Below are 13,319 nucleotides of genomic sequence, written 5' to 3' on the forward strand. Positions count from 1 at the left end.
ATGTGTACCCTAACTTATTAGAATATTATAGAACTTAGTAGAATCTACCTGTAAAGGCCAGTTTTCGTTATGAACGTTGTTATCGGTCTTGATTCTTTAGAAATTTCGAGTTGATGATAGACATCTTTGATATCGATCTTGGAGAACGTAGTCGCGCCATCAACCCGTCCCAAGATCTCGTCCACCAATGGATGCGTTTCTCGTAGAACTGCTCCATCCGCCCTACGCATGTCAATGCACAGTCGGATGTCACCGGAGTCCTTGAGAACGGGGACCATCGGAGAAACCCACGGAGATGGCTCATGAACCTGCTCTATGATACCTTGAGTTAGAAGCATGTTCAGTTTTTCTTCGACCTTATCCTCGAGCGCATATGGTACTCTTCTGTAGGCTTGATGAACAGGTTGAATACTGTGATCAATGGGTATTTCAACGGTTACTCCCTTGATTTTAGGAAACTCCATCGATCATTCTTCCACGCGTCCTATTCCGAACCCAACTTTAAGGACGTGAAGTGCTTTAGCAGTCTCATCTCCTAACAAGCACTGCTGGCCACTTTTAGCTACATAAAATTTTGCATCGGTTTGTTGGCCTCCTCCTTGTACCGTAGCTGTGAAGTTTCCTGTGATCTTCATTGGCGTATTCGTGCCATAACCAGTAAGTGTTTTATCTACGGTAGTAGTCATATCCTGAACAGCAACACCCTTTCTCTTCATCTCCTTCCATGCTGATTGACTTATGACATTCGCTGCGGCTCCGGAATCTGTTACCATGGGTATGTTCACCCCACCCACAGTGAATCTAAATGTATTATTTCCCATGGCGTAGAAAATATATCCTTCATTTTGGTTTTCTTCGTTGTTGTCTCTTGTACTGATTCTCCTTGCACAGTTCGGATACGCTTCGGTGCGACTGTTGATTGGCGGTCCTGATTAGGGCGCTTACGGCACTGTCTTGCAAAATGTCCAATGTTTTTACACTGCAAACAAGCTGCGTGCTTGGCCGGGCAAAATTCTGCACACGAGAAACATACTGGTTCAGATCGTCCTGTGCCTGGTCTTCTGGTATATACAGAGTTTGGCCGTCCTCTCGCAGAGCTACTTCGAGAAATCCGTTGTGGTGTTTGGTTCCATCCACGATCTTGCTTCACAGGTTGTTTCCATACTTTGTTAATCTTTTCAACGAAATTTGACTGAATTGGTGGCGCTCGTATATACGGCGACGAAACGGCTCAAAATGTGCATCAAGCTTAGCAATAGCGGCGTCGTAGCATGGGGGATCATTTAGGACATATGAAACCTTGAAAATTGATAACAATCTCAAAACAACTATACAATACTATTTATAACAAGATGAAACCATACCTTCTCCGTTTCTGGTAGATTATCGTAAATTTCCCTCAGATCGGATCCTCCCAAATACAAAAGTTTAGATCTCTTGTCAGCCTGTGACTCAATGTTTTCGGCGTCGAAATAAGCCTCTAGATCTCGCTTCCATTTCGCCCATGCAACGGGCAAATGGGACGACTCAACCGTAGTTATGAACGGTTTGATGCGATATTCCATCCCAGCCCTGTTTGAAAATGCACATTTCTTTTTATAAATTTGTTTCATGTAAATAATTTTTTTTTTCACTAATCAAGCATCATTCATCTTTCTGGAAGGATCTATTTGTTAATTTGTTGTGTTTATTTATTTTTATTCCATGTATCGTTTGTTATGTTTTGTGAAGATGAAGATAATGCTACCAATAAACAAGTTTCACCCACTCAAAATAACCTTACATAAACTTTTGAATTATGGCAATCCTGCCTTTTTTGTGGCGAACCCGCCTTCTTGATTGTGGCAAACCCGCTTTCTTGATTGTGGCGAACCCGCCTGCTCAAGTTTTGCCAGTTTCGCTTCCTTGTTTATGGCGAGTAACCTTTATTGTTATGGCGAACCCGCCTTCTAACATATGACGAAACTGCCTCTCTGATTGTGGCGAACCCGCCTTTCTGATCGTGGCGAACCCGCCTTTCTGATTGTGGCGAACCCGCCTCACCAAATTGTGCCAATTCCATTTCTTATTTATGGCAAGTCATCTTGATTCGTATAGTGAACCCACATTCTAATTTGGTTATCTTGCCTTTTTAATTGGGGCGAACCCGCCTTCTAATATATCTAAAGTCCACTTTTATGTTGTGGCGAACCCGCCTTCTAACTTTATAGCTTATGGCAAATTAGTTTCTGATCGTATGGCGAACCCGCCTTCGAATATATGGCAATACTAACTTTCAATTTTAAGTGATACTATTTTAACACTTGTGGTTTGCAAAAAGCATGTTATACACGACTTTACATATCGAAAATTGTTCATTAATGAACGTCTGGGATCAGTTTATTTTTTCAGGATAATGGTTAGCATCAAAATCAAAACAAATCGAACCCGTCAGAACCCGCATGAAATTATAACTCATTTCCCTTTATTCAGGCCTTTATTTGTGTCACTATTTCGTTTATTTTTTTTTTTTTGTTTACTCCCCTACTCACCTCAATTGTTGATCATCGATACATCTAGAACATCCGTCCCATAAAACTACCACATTTCATTATTAAGCACTCATTCTGCTCATTCTCATTCTCATCACTTATTAATATCTCACAATTGAAACCAGCAACGAACGAAAACGCTGTTTTTTTCCACGGCAGACACCTCCGTTTCCCGTAGTCCGATTTGTTTTTTTTTTATTTTATATTGACGTCTTATTTTCTATTCTGCACAAGACATTAACTTAGTGTTAGTGAGCTCCGACTCGTTTCATCATCACCAATCAAGCGTTTTCAGGTGGCGTAGCACCAAAGTCAAATTTCTTCCGATAAATGATGCTTGTTAAGTTTAAAATAAATTCCCGTGTTTTCCCCATTGGGGTTTACTATTTCATACGAAAACTTACATTTTTATCCTAGTCGCCAATGATGTCACCTGGTATTCGAATATGTCAGTAACAAAACGCTTAAACTCTACGACTTGATATCACGCACTTTTATTCTCTCAACGTTACACTTCCAATCCACCCCGATCTCTACCCAATCAGTCGGTAGAGTCTTCCCGTGTATAGTCTGGTTTCACACACACTCTTGAACCATAGTGCATCTATGTTTGGTTGGTCTGTTTCTGAATACCACAATAACATTTTTCGCGCGAAGTGTGCTTGCGGTAAGAAAAAAATAAAACACCGAAGACGTTCTCTCACATACACGCATCAACATATCTTAGCAAAAACACGGTGCAGTCACCATTCAAACACGAAGCAGTGTGAATGCCTAAAAAATCCCGAAGATAAACATACACGGATAAAGGAGAGAGAGGTTTAAGAAGCAATTTAAAGCACACGAATGTGCGGTTCTCATTTGCCTAGTGAGTAAGGATACAGCAACAAACACGAAAAAGTTAATTCCCGTCGCTTAGGGATGCTCGCCTCCATCCCTCCAGAGCAGGAAAATGTTACCCCACCACGTGCCCACTTTTTTATCAAACCGTTACACCATGTTCTCCACATCATGGTCACAACCATGCGGCGTCGCGTAAATGATAGAATGAAGGAATGTGAAGAAGGAGACAAACAGCGCAGCACACTGTTTATCGGTATACAGACAAGCATTGTGCACGAAGTACATTAGGTTTTCGTCCACTGTAGAATCATCAACAAGCATATCGCATGCCGAAGGCAGGCGACAAAGCAGTAAAGTCAGACTTCCATACGGTTCCTATTGCTAGGAGGCTAGCCAAACACGCTGGATCCGAAGCTAAGGCTAAACTGAAGCTTTCACGAAGTACACTAACTTGAAGCAAATTGTTTCATTTCTCCTGTCAAGTACACATCAATTAGGAGTGCGGTTGTCTCTTTATCTCGGCAAAGTCTTGAGCCCTTTTGTTCTAAAACCTTGTTATCTTCTCATGTGTCACGCGTAACGTAGCCTAAAAAGTTTCTGCTTATTGCGTGTGTGAATATTTTTTGCTGGGAATCCATCGGTGACATCGTAAACTGTCGAAACCTAATTGAAAATCAACCAAAAACGTGATTAGGAACGGTCAGTTTAGCTTGCTTGTTTGCATCTGTTTTGTGACCGACTGTTTCCTGAACACGTGTTTGCAAGCCTGTAAAAGAGGTTGAAAAACAACCAGTGTTCGATACTAACAAAACCTTGCAAAGCACCAGTCAAACCAAAAAGCAGCGAAAAGGTACGAACACCGAAAAAAATATCCCCCTAGGAACAAATAATCAATCTACACAATTCTTGCCGGGTACCTTTATTGTGAGATTATCACAACACCAGTAGGTACTTTATAGTCATTTATTTGAAGTTGTAAAATAGCGTGGATGTAACTGAGCTCTGCTTAAAAAAAACATTGTTTCAAAAATAACTTTTTTTTGGTGTGCGGCAGAAAAATGGTAACTACTTCAGTTGAATAATATTGATGATAAGTCAATTTCCTAGTCATTGATGATCGCTACTTGCCGATGACATGAAATTTTTTCAGTTGTCATATTATTTTTCAACACACTGCAAGCAAGCAAACTACACATATCACAAGTGAACACACGGTGCCAGCACAAGTACAACTAACTATTAGCAGAGCCCACATAATTGAAAGCAAAAGAGCCAGATCCGGACATATCTGTCAGGGCCACAGACAGTCCTGTATGATGGTACTTCCCACACAGATGGGATATCCAAAATCTAGCGTTGTGTGAGCGCTGTGACTCGCTTCAGCTCTGCATACTGCTAGTCTATCCAGTTTGCAACTAAGCATCCTTTTGCAACAGTGACCGGATAGACAATGAAGACTAAATTTGTACATGCTAGAGCAAGCAAAACGACAACAAATCGTTTGGAAAGCCAAATCGTTTGTATACTTTAGTGTCGGCGGTGCTAGAGGTAGGGTTGGTTGTTTAGTTTTATTTAGATTGGTCAAAATATGCATTCAACAAAGCTCTTCATTTTCTAATAGTATAATAACTAGCGTCACAAAATTCTCAAAAACATTGGAATAAAAGAAGCGTAACTGAAATTGACTATAACATTCCGTTAGTTGATTATTAGTCATTTTTGACGTAGGCATGAAGATTATGATGATTAATGATTAAAAATAATTGCAACAACCTAGCCGAGTGTGTTTGTGGCATCCATTGTCAAACAGGTGGCAAACACCTGGGATACCTAATAATGCTATTTACTTCACGATAGTATGGCTAGATATTCTAGTAACCTTTCAAAAAATGTAATCCGCCATGTACGATTTAAAATTTTGCAGCTTCCCAGAAACCAAAAGTTGCCATTTTTGTCTTAGAAAAACATCGGATATCATATTCCGGTCCCTAGACATCAATTTCTGGCCATGACCGATCGAGAGCATGAAAGTTCTCGTACCTTTTCAAAAAATTCCCATAGGACACTGCAAGACCTGACTTTCTTATAAATTAAGACCCCCTCCCTCTTTGATAGCTGCCTCTTCTTTTTTCGACATCATGTTCCGGTCTCTGGAAATCAATTTCCGGTCTCCAGATATGACCAAAGGCCTAAAAACTATCGTATTCATTCAGAAAGTTCCCATAATGCATGAAAAAACTTGATTTTCTGACCAATTAAGACCCCCTGCTCCTTCCTCTTCCCAATATTTATATGACCACTTCCTCTACACAGAGAACACGTATGCCAAGTTTGGTTGAAATCGGTACAGTCATTCAAGAGTTATGCTGGAACATACATACATACAAAACTTTTTTTAAATAAATTGCTGGATTTTAGGAGCTCTTAATAGTTGAGCTTCAGAAACTTTTCCAAACATACTTTTCATCCAAAACGCTAGATTGGGCTCTCCGTTATCAAATTATGCAAGAAATATGTCAAGAAATCGTTCCAAAACGGATCAAAGCAGGTTGGATGTTTTGAAACACTTCTCTAGAAACATTTGCACGAAAGCCGATTTTCGGCTGCAAACAGACGTCACTACGTTTCAAAAAAGGCCAATATTTGGAAATATATGATCGATTTCCGTATGACGACGTCATTCCGATTCTGAAAATACCCCTATTGCCATGCATATAATTCAATTATATGGTGGTGCGTGGTGCACACGTCGGTTGCGCGATCTGAAACGATTTCGGAATAATGCACAGCGAAAATATCGTCGTCTGAAAACGCTGATAACGAAACGCAATTTCAAAAGCGCCAGCGACGAATACCGTCGCCTTAATAGTGAATTGTACAAATCGTACGTCCTACGTGTGCAGACAGACCTCCGTAGGAACCCCAGAAATTTTTGGAACTTCGTCAACTCCAAAAGAAAATGCTCCTCGATACCTGTAAATGTTTGTCTGGATAATTCAGTTTCTGCTTCAGAATCTGACTCTTGTGAGCTCTTCGCAAATTTTTTCGCCTCCGTGTTTGCTGACAGAGTTGCCTCGAATTTCGATGCGGAAATTGCGGCGGCTGCCGTCCCGGCCGGTTCGGCTGATTTAACCACATTTGAAGTTACCACCGACTTGATACTTAGTGCAGCGAAGAAACTTAAACGTACTTATTCACCGGGACCCGATGGCATTCCCGCCATAATTATCAGTCGATGTGCCACTGTGTTGGCAAATCCACTGCGCTGTATTTTTAACAAATCGTTTGAGCAACGAAAATTTCCCGAAGTGTGGAAACAGTCTTTTATGTTTCCAATACTAAAATCTGGCGACCGACTAAATGTCAGGAACTATCGTGGCATCACTAGTCTTTCGGCAGGCTCTAAACTGTTTGAGATTCTAGTTAGCGATGTCATGCTTCATTGTACTAAAAATTACATATCTACCACGCAACATGGATTTATACCGAATCGCTCAGTGTGTACAAATCTATTGGAGTTCACTTCAACGTGTATCTCAAATATGGAACAAAGAGCTCAAATAGATGTCATTTACACCGATTTGAAGGCTGCCTTTGATCGCATTGACCATTGCATATTGTTGCATAAAATTACCCGTCTAGGAGCATCACGTCAGTTCAACGAATGGCTGAGTTCATACTTATGTGGCCGGATTCTACGTGTGAAAATTGGTTCTTGCGTTTCATCGCAGTTCACGAATACATCGAGAGTTCCACAAGGTAGCAATATGGGGCCTTTACTGTTTGCGCTTTTTTTCAATGATGCTATGCTACTGTTAAAGGTTGGTTGTAAGTTGGTATACGCGGATGATTTAAAATTGTATTTGGTAGTCCGTACAATTGACGATTGCCGCCGTCTACAAGCTCTGCTAAATGTTTTCGTCGACTGGTGCCACAGGAACTGGCTAGTAATCAGCATTAAAAAATGCGAGGTTATGACATTTCACCGAATTTCAAACCCGATCATGTTCGATTATCGCATCGAAGGACTTGAGCTGAAAAGAGTCGACCGTGTGTGCGACCTTGGTGTTTTACTCGATGCCAAGCTTAATTTCCATTTGCATCATGCCAGCTTAATATCGAAAGCGAATCGACAATTAGGATTTATTGCTAAAATTAGCCGTGACTTCAGAGATCCTCACTGTATAAAAGCGCTCTACTGTTCACTGGTACGACCATTACTCGAAAACTGCAGCATGATCTGGTTCCCCCACCAGCTATCTTGGTGTTTGCGGATAGAACGTGTTCAAAAAAGATTCGTACGATTCGCACTACGGGATCTACCCTGGCGTGATCCGGATAACCTCCCACCGTATACTGATCGCTGTAAGCTACTTGGCCTTGACACACTTGAACATCGCCGAAAAATACAGCAAGCTGCTTTCGTTGTGAAAATTATGAATGGAGAAATCGATTCACCGTCGCTCCTGTACCAGCTAAACTTCCGTGCTTCTCAACGTGCCTTAAGATCTACTGGCCTGCTTCAAACCTCCTTTCACCGCACATCATTTGGATTCTACGAACCTGTCACCGCTGCAGTCAGAACCTTCCTGAGTGTTGAAGATTTTTTTGAGTTTGGCGAATCATCCCGCAAGTTTGTGTACAAGTTGAAGCAAGCAAATATTTTGTAGACTTGACCCTGATTCATGTTATTTATTAAGACTTTTGTCAGATAAATTGAAGTAAAATAAAAAAAAATAAACAAAATTATTAATATTCGCAGATTTCCAGAAACCAGAAATCGGCAACCCAAGTTTTAAAGTATCGTCAGATAACGATAACCGGTTCTTAAGAGTCATTTTTGCTCCGAAAATTGCAACATTGGGGGGTTTGTGAGTGTTTTCCACAGCTTTAAATGGCTTCCCAGAAACCGGAAGTCGCCATCTTGGATTGAAAATGGCATCGAACATCATGTTTCGGTCTCTGGACATCAACTTCCGGCCTCCAAATATGACCAAGAACCCGAAAATCATCAAATTTCAATGAAAGGTTTCCATTATGTATGAAAATTTATTACTTTTGACCCCCTCCTTCGTTAAGGGTGACCCCTCCTCCTATTAAATATTTCTTTGACCACTTCCTTTATACAAAGAACACGTATGCCAAGTTTGGTTGGAATCGGTTCAGGCCTTCGAGAGTTATGCTGGAACATACATACATACATACATACAAAACTTCTCTTTTATATAAATAAATAATAAATAATAGAAATAGATAGATAGATAGATTGTACCAGAGATACGATCACAGTGCTTTCACGTGGAACAACCCGAATTTTTATTTATCGAATTTCTCCGTAATATTTAGTTAACCATTTACTTGAATGATCATTTTGAAATACACTAAGGTCGCTTTTTACGCGGATTCCGGAATTTACGCGGTTTTTTACGCGGATTCCGGAATTTACGCGGTTTTTTTTTACGTGGATTCCGGAATTTACGCGGTTTTTTTACGCGGATTCCGGAATTTACGCGGTATTTTTTGCCCGGATTTCGGTTCCCCTTCACTCGGAATGCAAAATTAACGATGGTTTTCTTACGCGGATTCCGGAATTTACGCGGTTTTTTTACGCGGATTCCGGAATTTACGCGGTTTTTTTACGCGGTTTCTTTTTACGCGGCACGTATCCCCCGCGTAAAAAGCGACTTTAGTGTAAACGGCTATCTTGATCTTTTGCTACAGAGTAAGTTAGAGTTGTAAGTTAAAGAAAACGAACCAATCAAAAGGTTTAATTTCTCTTTAACTTTTCGCAAGGTTGATATTGGGAATATTTGCATATTGTGGCAAATATTTGAAATATGATAGTGGTGATTGTATCGTTCAACTTCATTCAAAATATTAAATCATCTTGAAAAAGGTGATTACATTTTTAAAAAGTGAGGATGATGGTGAATGTGAAGATCAGCAAAAATGAAATTCATTATTGTACGACTGCTCCGCTCTGACCATTTCTGGCTCACGAATGTCAACACTGCATGAAAGTTCCCGGCGATGCTCGGGATCAAAAGTTTCAAAATTAAGAATCATTTTGCCTTTCTCCTAGAAAGGTATAGCAATCACTGGAAAAACCAATTATAAAAGTGGTCTCAATGGCCGAATGTCATATACCACTCGACTTATTTCGACGAACTGAGCATTTTCTGTATGTATGTGTGTATGTGTGTGTGTGTGTGTGTGTGTGTGTGTATGTGCAACTTTATTTTTTCACTCACTTTTCTCAGAGATGGCTCAACCGATTTTCACAAAACTAATTGCAAATGGAAGGTCTAGTTGCGCCATAGGTTGCTATTGAATTTCATTGTAATCGGATTTTTAGTTTAGAGGTTATGTATCAAAATGTAAAAATCACGAAACATCAACCGATTTCAATAAAACTGGTTTCAAATGATTGGGCTGTCCCCAGAACCCTTAACTTTTGAATTTCGTTATGATTGAACATATGGTTCAAAAGTTATGTAAAGAAAAGTTATCCTGAGGTTGTTTAAGCTCACTCGTTTTTCTTAGAGATGGCTGAACCGATTTTCACAAAATTAGTGTCAAATGAAAGGTCTAGCTGCCCCATAGGTTGCTATTGAATTTCATTGCAATCGGATTGTAACTGTGTCCGTTGTTCATAAAAATGTGAAATCACATAATGAAAGTAAACATATTGACTTTCTCCTAACGATCACTGGCTAATTAAAAGGTAGAAAAATGATTGAAATGGCCGAATGTCATATACTACTCAACTCAGTTCGACGAATCGAGCATTTTCTGCCTATATGCATGTATAGGTGTGTACGCATGTGCATGTGTGTGGGTGTGTACGTGTGTATGTGCACCTTTCTTTCGCACTCACTTTTCTCAGAGATGGTCTGACCGATTCTTTCGATCTTGGTGTCACATGACGGGTCTATTTGCCGCTTAGGTTGTTATTGAATTTCATTGTAATCAAACTTTTAGTTTTGGCGCTGCATCAGAATGTGAAAAACGCTCTTGTATCTCAGAAGCTATGAACATAGTTGAATTCAAATAAATGGGCTTTCAAACCCTTAAACAATGAATTTCATGTGGTGGTTTGAAAATTATAGAAAGAAACGAAGCCCGCGGACTGTTTAAAACTATAGCTACAATGAAAACATGTGGCCTCAACATCATTTAAATTTAATGTTGGTCTATTTCAATGTTTGCGGCCTTGCACATGATTGAAGTTGAAATTAAAAGTCATTTTTATCATTTCACTTTTTGCCTTTCTCCTAGAAAGGTATGGCAATCACTGCAAAAACTAAAGGTATAAAAGTGCTCAAAAGGACCAAATGTCATATACCACTCGACTCAGTTCGACGAGTTGAGTATTTTCTACATGTGTGTGTGTAACGCTCTCCCAATCTCACTCGATTTTCTCAGAGATGGCTGGATCGATTTCAATGAAATCAATTGCAAATGAAAGGTCTAGTTTCCCTATAAGACCCTATTGAATTTTATTGTAATCTGATTTCTAGTTTAGAGGTTATGTATCAAAATGTAAAAATCACGAAACATCAATATCTCAGAAACTACACAACCGATTTGAACAAAATTGGTTTCAAATGAACGGGCTACGTAAAAACCCTCAACTTTAGAATTTTATGAAAATTGAACATATGGTTCAGAAGTTACAGAAAGAAACGTGTTCGGGAGACTGTTTAATCTCACTCATGTTTCTCAGAGATGGATGGACCGATTTTCATAAAATCAGTGTCATATGGAAAGTCTTGTTGCCCCATAAGACCCTAATGATTTTTTTTGCGAACGGATTATTACTTTTCCTGTTATGTTCAAAAATTTGAAATCCAGCTAAGAAAAGAAACATATTCTGATGACTACTTGGGCTCACTCACTTTTCTCAGAAATGGTTGACCCGATTTCCACAGAATTAGTATCAAATGAAAGGTCTAGCTGCCTTATAACACCCTATTGAATTTTGCTGTAATCGGAATGTGACTTCGTCTGTAATGTATCGAAATGTGAAAATCACTAAACTTCATTATCTTAGAAACTACACAACAGATTTCAACAATATTGATATCGAATGAACGGGATAGTTAAGAGTTAACTGATGAACTATGATTGAACACGTGGTTTCAAAGTTTGGCTCCCCCATACGTTCCCTTTTCATTTGATTGTAATCAAACTTAAGCAACCGTTATGTTTTAATTTGTAAAACAACGAAAGTCTATTATCTCAAGTATTACACAACTAATTTGAACATAACTCGTGTCATACAAACGAGTCATCTCTCAAACTTACAAATAACAAACTTCATAAAAATTTGATATACTGTTCAAAAGTTTTTAAAGAAAAGAAATTCAAAGACTATTCAACACTATAGCTGCTTTGAACAATATATGTGGCCTCAACATGATTTTTATGTGGTATCGTATTTTCGAAGCACTAACATTACGTCAAATTTCATATTTTATACTTTAATTACAACATCAATATTTTAGAACCCAAAGAGCGAATATACCATTTTGGATTTTAGCATTCATGTAAATCTATTTTTACAAATAATTAGTTTGAATGAGAAAGGCTGAGTCTGACCGCTAGGTGGATTTATTTAGGTTTTTATAATTCATTGCACTATAAGCACAACTCACTTCAAAAATATTTCACATCTTATACGTCCAACATCAGTTTAAGTACTTTAACATTCTGAGAACGCACAGAACGGAAATACCCATATTGGATTGCATTGTGTGATTTGGGGATGTTTTACAGAAACTGGAAGTCGCCATTTCGGATTTCAAAATGACGTTCGAAAGTAAGAAATCAACGTAAGAAGAATTTAGCGTGACCATTCATGCTTTATTCTCCTCTATAATCATATCTAAAGAGATAACATGTGAATTTTTGTAACGAAAATGTTTGTTGATGTCCTAGGAACACGTCTAAGAAGAAGTTAACCTTTTAATCCACATAACTACGTAGAAATAAAAAAAAAGTAGATTAAACCAATGAAATGCGGCCTTTCCTCCTTCCAGTCAAATGTTCCAAGATCTAGTTTTAGTAAAAGTGAAAAAGTATTTCGAATCACGTAATGTGTTACTATTCACAAAACTACGAAAACATCAGCTGAAAATCATCTTCAAACATACGTGGTTTTTAAAGTAATATGTCAACTTTTAACAATAAGATACCAATTATTTTTCCTCAAATGTCTTTTCTGAACATTAACAAACATTTCAATGAAGAACAATTACATATCATAGCTATGAATTTCGATTGAGAGGCAAATAGAGTTCAAATATTCAGGATTTTGCTTGTTTAACGTAGTGTTGTGAATAATATCTTGATTTTCAGTAATCAAAAATCTGTTATTTTTACTCAAAAGTCTTTCCTGACATAAACAAACATTTCAATGGAAAAAATTATATATCTTAGCTTTGAATTGAGATTTAGAGACAAATTGAGCCAAAATAATCATGATATTGCATGTTTTACTTAGTTTTGTGAATAATTTCTCTATTTTTAGTTATCAGATAACTATTTTTTTTTATTTCACAGATCACTGCTTCGAGTTTTGATTCAGAGGCAAATTCAGCATAAAAGTCATGATTTTGCATGTTTCACGTAGTTTTGTGAATAATTTGTCGAGTTTTAGTAATCAGATACCTGTTATTTTTTCTCAACTGTCTTTCCTAAACATCAACGAACATTTTGATGAAAAACAGAATCACATGTCATCGCTTTGAATTTCGATTTGGAGACGAATTAAGTATAAAAAGTCATAATTTTGCATTTTTTACGTAGTTTTGTGAGTAATATCTCAAGTTTTAGTGATCAGATACTGATTAGTTTTCCTCAAATGTCTTTCCTGAACATTAACAAAGATTTTGGCGAAAAAAGAACCATATGCCATCGCTTTGAATTTTGGTTTAGAGGCAA

The sequence above is a fragment of the Wyeomyia smithii genome, chromosome 3 (genome assembly GCF_029784165.1).
Source record: "Wyeomyia smithii strain HCP4-BCI-WySm-NY-G18 chromosome 3, ASM2978416v1, whole genome shotgun sequence".
In the NCBI taxonomy this organism is placed as follows: Eukaryota; Metazoa; Arthropoda; class Insecta; order Diptera; family Culicidae; genus Wyeomyia; species Wyeomyia smithii.